Below are 8,492 nucleotides of genomic sequence, written 5' to 3'. Positions count from 1 at the left end.
AAAGAGTGGTAATTTTGAATGCCTACTTACATATTTTTTTCTTTTATTTCCTTTATTTATTTGTTATATATCTATTGACTTTTTTAATCATTCCATTTTGTATAGAATTCATTAAATTGCTTATAAGATTTTGGCAATATTAATTTATATTTGATTATAATAATCGTAATCCTCTCTCAGTGTTTCACTATTTTTATACAATGATGTAACTTCTGGATGATTTTCAAACTTAACATTTCCATATTGTTTTACATATTTTCACCATCTATTTTCACAAACATTAAGAGGATTTTCACCATAACATCAACCCCCTTCCCCCCATATGACACTTAATATCACCTCAAATCGCTCGTCCCTCAAACATTTTCACAAATTTCCCATTGAATCTCACAAATGTTTTATATTTGCCTAAACATTTATGTGTTTTTTAACCACATTCTTCTACTATAGTCAATTTCTTTTAGCGATGCAGATTTGCACCGACTCGCAGCAGTGCCCTTTTAGCTCGGAAAAGTTTCCTGATCGCTAATTGGTTATTTTAACCAATTAGCGATCAGGAAACTTTTCCGAGCTAAATGGGCACCGCTGCGAGTCTGTGCAAATCTGCCTCGCTAAAAGAAATGGGCTATAATTCAATGGCCTTAACGATATGACCACAATCACGTTATATACTGTCATATTATAATAATTCCTACACCTTTTTGCATTTTACCTTAAATTCTGATATGATTTTGACATCAATGGCCAGAATGTCTAGACCTTATTTGCATTTGCTATTGGTATTACCGTGAATATCACATTGATATAAAAAATTCATTGCTTTTTTTACATCCTTCTTGGTATTAAGAAAACGTAAATGGCTTCTTAGATAGTCTCCCTAATTTACCTACCGTTTCCTTGACTTTCCTATAGTTTTCCCTTATATAACCTCAATTTCGTCAACCTTACTACAGTTTTCCTTAAATTGATCAGATTCCTCAATCTTCCTACGATTTCCCTAATACAACCTCAATTTCCTCAACCTTTCTATTGTTTTCCCTAATGTAACGTCAACCTTCCTAATGTTTTCCTTAATGTAACCTCAACCTTCCTATATTTTTCCCTAATATAACGTCAGTTTTCTCAACCTTCCAATAGTTTCCCTAATATAACCTCAATTTCCACATCTTCCTTTAATTTTCCTAATATAACCTCAATTTCCACATCTGTCTATAGTTTTCCCTAATATAACCTCAATTTTCACCTCTTTTTATAGTTTCCCCTAATATAACCTCAATTTCCACATCTTTTTATAGTTTCCCCTAATATAACCTCAATTTCCACATCTTTCTATGGTTTTCCCTAAAATAACCTCAATTTTCACCTCTTTTATAGTTTCCCCTAATATAACCTCAATTTCCACATCTTCCTTTAATTTTCCCTAATATAACCTCAATTTCCACATCTGTCTATAGTTTTCCCTAATATAACCTCAATTTTCACCTCTTTTTATAGTTTCCCCTAATATAACCTCAATTTCCACATCTTTTTATAGTTTCCCCTAATATAACCTGAATTTCCACATCTTTCTATGGTTTTCCCTAAAATAACCTCAATTTTCACCTCTTTTTATAGTTTCCCCTAATATAACCTCAATTTCCACATCTTCCTTTAATTTTCCCTAATATAACCTCAATTTCCACATCTGTCTATAGTTTTCCCTAATATAACCTCAATTTTCACATCTTTTTATAGTTTCCCCTAATATAACCTCAATTTCCACATCTTTTTATAGTTTCCCCTAATATAACCTCATTTTCCACATCTTTCTATGGTTTTCCCTAAAATAACCTCAATTTTCACCTCTTTTTATAGTTTCCCCTAATATAACCTCAATTTCCACATCTTCCTTTAATTTTCCCTAATATAACCTGTTTCCTCATCTGTCTATAGTTTTCCCTAATATAACCCTGATTTTCAGTGCACATCTTTCACCAGTTCTCACATCTCTGTTTTTCCCAATCCACCAGGAGAGCCCCTGTCCCCGCCGGAGCTGGTAGGGGCGCGGGAGATCTATGAGCCGACGGAGCTGATCAAGATCGGATGTCAACCGCGGAGGCCCCTCCACCTCGACCACACTCCGACGTTGCAGTGGTTCCTCGAGGGCAGCCAAGTAAGTCTGGAGAGAGAGAGAGAGAGAGAGAGAGAGAGAGAGAGAGAGAGAGAGATTAATACATTGTAAGGGAGACAGTTTAAATCAAAATCGAGATTTTTTTTCCAACGGGCAATGGAGGCTTATGAGAGAGAGAGAGAGAGAGAGAGAGAGAGAGAGAGAGGGAGAGAGATTAATACATTGTAAGGGAGACAGTTTAAATCAAAATCGAGATATTTTTTTCCAACGGGTAATGGAGGCTTATGAAATGAAGAGAGAGAGAGGAGAGAGAGAGAGAGAGAGAGAGAGAGAGCTGATTAATACATTGTAAAGGAGACAGGTTGAAAATAAACATCGAAATATTTTTTTTTCCCAATGGGCAATGGAGGCTTATGCAATAAAAAAAGAAAGAGAGAGAGAGAGAGAGAGAGAGAGAGAGAGAGAGAGAGATTAAGATATTATATTGGAGAGAGTTTGAATCTGAATCAAAATTATTTTTTTCCAACGGGCGTTGGAGGCTTATGAGATAAAGAGAGAGAGAGAGAGAGAGAGGTGAAGGATTCCAGAGTTAGGAATCTATGGACTGATGGAGGACTTACCGAATGATTCCTCAGTTCCAAATCAGGGTTGACAGGCCAATTTTGAGTTTGGCACGGGGCAGACATTGATAGGAAGAGTGAGAGGAAGGTGACGGCTTGGATCATTGGAAGGAGAAGAAGGACATTCATTTCCTTTTTTTTGGTGGAATGTTATACCTATTAACGAGAGAGAGAGAGAGAGAGAGAGAGAGAGAGAGAGAGAGAGAGAGAGAAATAGGGGTTCCAAGAGAAAAAGAAGCGGAGAAATAGATATGAATGTTTTCCAGATATGGTAAAGAGGAAATAAATCAAACGAAAAATCTCTTTTGTTGTTGATTTGAATGCTTATAAAATTAGAAAATAATGAGGGACTGAAATAAAGAGAGAGAGAGAGAGAGAGAGAGAGAGAGAGAGAGAGAGAGAATTTAAGCTGATTAAGACATTGTAAGGAGGACAGTTTGAATCTAAATCGAAATTAATTATCTCCATCAGGCAATGGATGCTTAAGACACAGGAAAGGAGATAGAAAGGATAATAGAAATAGAGCTAAAAAGAACATTGAAAGATTAGGTTAGTTAAGGCAGACACAAAGACAGGAAAACAGATGGTATGAGCAAAGCATCTTAGGAAAAGACGTAAACGAGATGGAGGTAGATTATCAGATTGCGTAATGAAAGGTTTTTTTTCAAACTGATAAAAGAATGTATATCGTGAAAAAAGTAGATTTGATAATTATTCATGAAGCGATAGAATAATCGTTTGTACACTTTATTCGAAGATTACATAATGTATGTTGGAAAAAAATGTGCAGCGTCTAATGCCTGTTCTTAATATTCTAGACTACATCTCTAATTCGTAACATCTTTCCCTGTGCTGCCTATTATTATTATTATTATTATTATTATTATTATTATTATTATTATTATTATTATTATTATTTAGGTAAGCTACAACCCTAGTTGGAAAAGCATGGTGCTATAAGCTCAAAAAAAGAACAAACAATACCTATAGATACCCATAGATAGGTTGTGGTGGCTGATGTGCTAACGTCCCTGACTGGTGATTGCCAGCCTGGGGTTCGAGTCCCGTTCAAAGTCGTTAGTTTCTTTGGTCGCTGCAACCTCACCATCCTTGTGAGCTAAGGATTGGGGGTGTTTGGGGGAGCCTATAGGTCTATCTGCTGAGTCGTCAGTAGGTATTGCCTGGCTCTCCTATATCCTAGCTTTGGTGGAGAGGGGTCTTGGGCGTTGATCATATGTAATATGGTCAGTCTCTAGGGCATTGTCCTGCTTGATAGGGCAATGTCACTGTCCCTTGCCTCTGCCATTCATGAGCTGACTTTAAGCCTTTAAAAGGAGATTTGGAACTCAATTATACTATTGATACATAATTTGCAACATTTAGAAACTAACAACTGACGTTGGGAGTGTAATGTGAGTGGCAATGGGTTACGATTACGTCGGGTATGTTAATAGAGTGATACTATTTTAACACTTTCAAACATTTTGCGGCTGCAACTTCAGCATCGAAGATTTTCAAATTTCGATAAATTGTGAGATGTTTTCCAGGTTAATGCACAAAGCTATTTGTAGATGGGGAGAGTGGTGGTGAAGCATTTATTGTTGTTAAAAGCTGTTTGTGTTTTTGTACAACGGGGGATCTCCTACTAAATTATTATGTTGTTCTCTCTCTCTCTCTCTCTCTCTCTCTCTCTCTCTCTCTCTCTCTCTCTCTCTCTCTCTAAGCGCCAGCTTAAAATCACCACCCATTTAAAAGGCCAAACTAGTGCTGATGACGTAAGCAAGGACTGAAATAACGCTCGAAACATTGAAAACAAGGCACTGGACGATATCTCTCTCTCTCTCTCTCTCTCTCTCTCTCTCTCTCTCTCTCTCTCAACGTCCTCTTTTATGAAATCAAGTATTAATGAATCATGGTCTGACTGTATTTTTGTCTCTGAAATTGATTATGCAAAGAATTGTGTCTTTGTACTCGTGAAAAAATAGACTGATCAGTATAACTACGTTTTCTGCATCATCGGGTTCTTGCAATCTTTTGTCATCTCCTCTTGATAGCTTTTTCTTTCTCGATATCCCGTTTGCATAGACATACAAATAAAAAGACTTTTTATACCTAGACATACAAATAACATGACTTTTTATACCTAGACATACAAATAAAAGGACATTTTATACCTAGACATAGAAATAACATGACTTTTTATACCTAGAGATACAAATAAAAAGACTTTCTATACCTAGACATAGAAATAACATGACTTTTTATACCTAGACATACAAATAAAAGGACTTTTTATACCTAGACATAGAAATAACAGGACTTTTTATACCTAGACATAGAAATAAAAAGACTTTTACCTAGATGTAAAAATAACACGACTTTTTATACATAGAAAAATCTTGACTTTATACATAGGCATTGAAATAACTTGACTTTTTATACAAAGACATAAAAATAACATGACTTTTTATACCTAGACATACAAATAAAAGGACTTTTTATACATAGACATAGAAATAACATGACTTTTTATACCTAGACATACAAATAAAAAGACTTTTACCCAGACATAAAAGTAACATGACTTTTTATACCTAGACATAGAAATAAAAAGACATTTACCTAGACATAAAAATAACATGACTTTTTATACATAGACAGAAAAATCTTGACTTTATACATAGGCATTGAAATAACTTGACTTTTTATACAAAGACATAAAAATAACATGACTTTTTATATCTAGACATACAAATAAAATGTTTTTTACCTAGACATAAAAATAACTTGACTTTTTATACCTAGACAGAAATAACATGACTTTTTATACCTAGACAGAAATAACATGACTTTTTATACCTAGACTTGGAAATAAAAAGACTTTTATCTAGACATAAAAGAACAGGCCTGTTTATACATAGACATAGAAATAACATGACTTTTTATACCTAGACATACAAATAAAAAGACTTTTTATACATAGACATAGAAATAACATGTCTTTTCATACATATACATAGAAATAAAAAGACTTTTATCTAGACATAAAAATAACAGGATTGTTTATACATAGACATAGAAATAGAATGACTTTTTATACATATACATAGAAATAAAAAGACTTTTATCTAGACATTAAAATAACAGGACTTTTTATACATAGACATAGAAGTAACATGACATTTTATACATATACATAGAAATAAAAAGACTTTTATCTAGACATAAAAATAACAGGACATTTTATACATAGACCTAGAAATAACACGACTTTGCATACATATAAATTCACATAGAAATAACACGACTTCATACATAGACATGAAAATAAAAAGACTTTTTATACATAGACCTACAAATAACACGACTTTGCATACATATACATAGAAATAACATGACTTCATACATAGACATAAAAATAAAAAGACTTTATTTTAAGATTATGTAAGGAAAACAAGACTTTTTATACATAGACATAAAAATAAAAAGACTTTTTACACATATACATAGAAATAACATTTTGAACTCCGTAACTACAAAAGACACCATTAGCAAGACCTCTTTTCATTACCCAATAACCAAGAAGAAGAACACGTCTCTCGAATTACGGAAATGGGGAGACTAAACGACTTCAAGAGTTTTTTTTTTTTTTCTTCTTTTTTTTTTGCGCTAACGTTGATTTTAAACCCCACCCCCTTCAAAAAAAACCTCACGTCTCAAATTACATAATCAGCGATGTGCAAAACTTCGGGCAAACTTTCTACTCAGGACACGCAAAGTGACGCTCGGTTCCATTTAGTGGAATTGTGCTTAACAGTTCAACTTTAGCGCTTATGGTTATGCTGCCATCTATTGAGCAGAAAAAGAAACGGAAAAGAAAGACACTCGACATTCACTCGGCTTAACTTTTGCTCTTCATTTTTTGCCTTTGGGGAAATTGTTTTCCGATCGGGCGCGACGTGAGCTGAATGCCAATACAGGCGCAGTTTAAATATCACTTGAGATTCGTGTTTTCCGGTTCACATGCATGCACGAGTCTACGTGCGTAGGGCCATGCAGTACTAACGTGCATACACTTGTGTGGGTCTATGCGGTGTTCACATGCATACACGTGTTTACGTCCATGCCATGTACTGACATGTATACACGTGTATATATATGTGCACATCCATGCAGAACTTACGTGTATACGCGTTTGCATGTATGCAGATCCATGCAGTACTCACGTGCATACACGTGTGTGCGTGTTCAGGTCCCTGCAGTACTCACGTGCATATACGTGTGTGCGTGTTCAGTGCCATGCAGTACTCACGTGCATACATGTGTATACGTGTGCAGGTCCATGCAGTACTGAGGTGCATACACGTATGTAGGTCCATACGGAACTGTAATTGAGCTAGGTACATACGGTACTTTATGTGTAATGGTATTCAATAGGCACATATATACTTGGAATCAAATGTTAGATTTTCCCAAAAGTAGGGATGGCTCGAGAGAAATGTGAAATAGCGGTAACTGTCTCGTTGTCGTTTTTACTAGTGGATCAAGGCACTGTATTGACTAAGGATCAAGGATCTACTGTGGAGAAAGCAGGAATGTGTTAGCCTGTGTATGATTAATGTGTATATATAGATTATACATAGTTTATTTAGTATTAGCATGTGGAAAAATGTAAATTCTATTGGATGTTGAGCAATAACTCCTTGTTTAAATCATATACGAAATCTACACACAATATTATTATTATTATTACTATCCAAGCTACAACCCTAGTTGGAAAAGCAAGATGCTGTGCCCAGGGGCTCCAACAGGGAAAAATAGCCCAGTGAGGAAAGGAAATAAGGAAATAAATAACTGAAGTGAACAAATTAACAATAAATCGTTCTAAAAAAAGTAACAACATCAAAACAGACATGTCACATATAAACTATAAACAACATCAAAAACAAACATGTCATAAATAAACTATAAAAAGACTCATGAAGCAGAAAATGGGCAGATTATTATGACATGGATATTCGCTACATAAGTAATGATGATGTAATGAAACTACGCAATTAGATTTCATGATCAAAAGATCGGGGTATCACCCGTCGGACCACCTCTTCCCATTAATTACTATATATAAAATGAATGCTCCATATATTGTGCATTTCAGTGACCTTTTCTTTCTCTCTTTATGTTTTTTTTTCGAATGACAATTAAGGTAGATACTTTTCTTCTTAGGATAGATAGATAGATATAATCAATTCGATGATAGATAGTGTTGAGATATTGCCTAAACTAGTGAAAAAAAATTTAGCTGAAGTAATAGAAGAGGTGAATTGTGGACCGAAAATGAGACGGGACAAGCTGAATAGTGACTTACCGTTGTTCAGTGGTTTGGTCATGTAAAGAGAATAGAGCATGCTTGATAGGAGGAAAGTGTTTAATTCGGGAATGTTTAGAAGAAGGAGGAAAGACATAATAATTGTTGTTGGTATGGGTAGAAGAGACTCTAGCTATAGCATTGTTCTCTACTCTTGGGTAGTCCCATAGCCTCTATACAAAGGTCTTCCACTGTCTTGAGGTAGAGTTCTCTTACTCAAGTGTACACTTGGGCAAACTATTCTATCTTATTTGTTTTCCTGTTGCTTTTTTAAGTTTTTATAGTTTGTATGTGAAAGATTTATTTTAATATTATTACTGAACTTGAAACATTTTAATTGTTAATTACTTCTTTTGTAGTTTATTTATTTCCTTATTGCCTTTCCTCACTGAGC

The 8,492-nt window shown here is 34.7% G+C and overlaps 1 pseudogene; it reads left to right on the top strand.

The window, feature by feature from the left end:
• The window catches only part of LOC137620854 (uncharacterized), a 214,789-nt pseudogene that overhangs the window by 152,382 nt on the left and 53,915 nt on the right, over positions 1-8,492 (top strand).

This window comes from Palaemon carinicauda, chromosome 27 (genome assembly GCF_036898095.1).
Source record: "Palaemon carinicauda isolate YSFRI2023 chromosome 27, ASM3689809v2, whole genome shotgun sequence".
In the NCBI taxonomy this organism is placed as follows: domain Eukaryota; kingdom Metazoa; phylum Arthropoda; class Malacostraca; order Decapoda; family Palaemonidae; genus Palaemon; species Palaemon carinicauda.
This window is presented reverse-complemented; position numbering and strand designations above follow the sequence as displayed.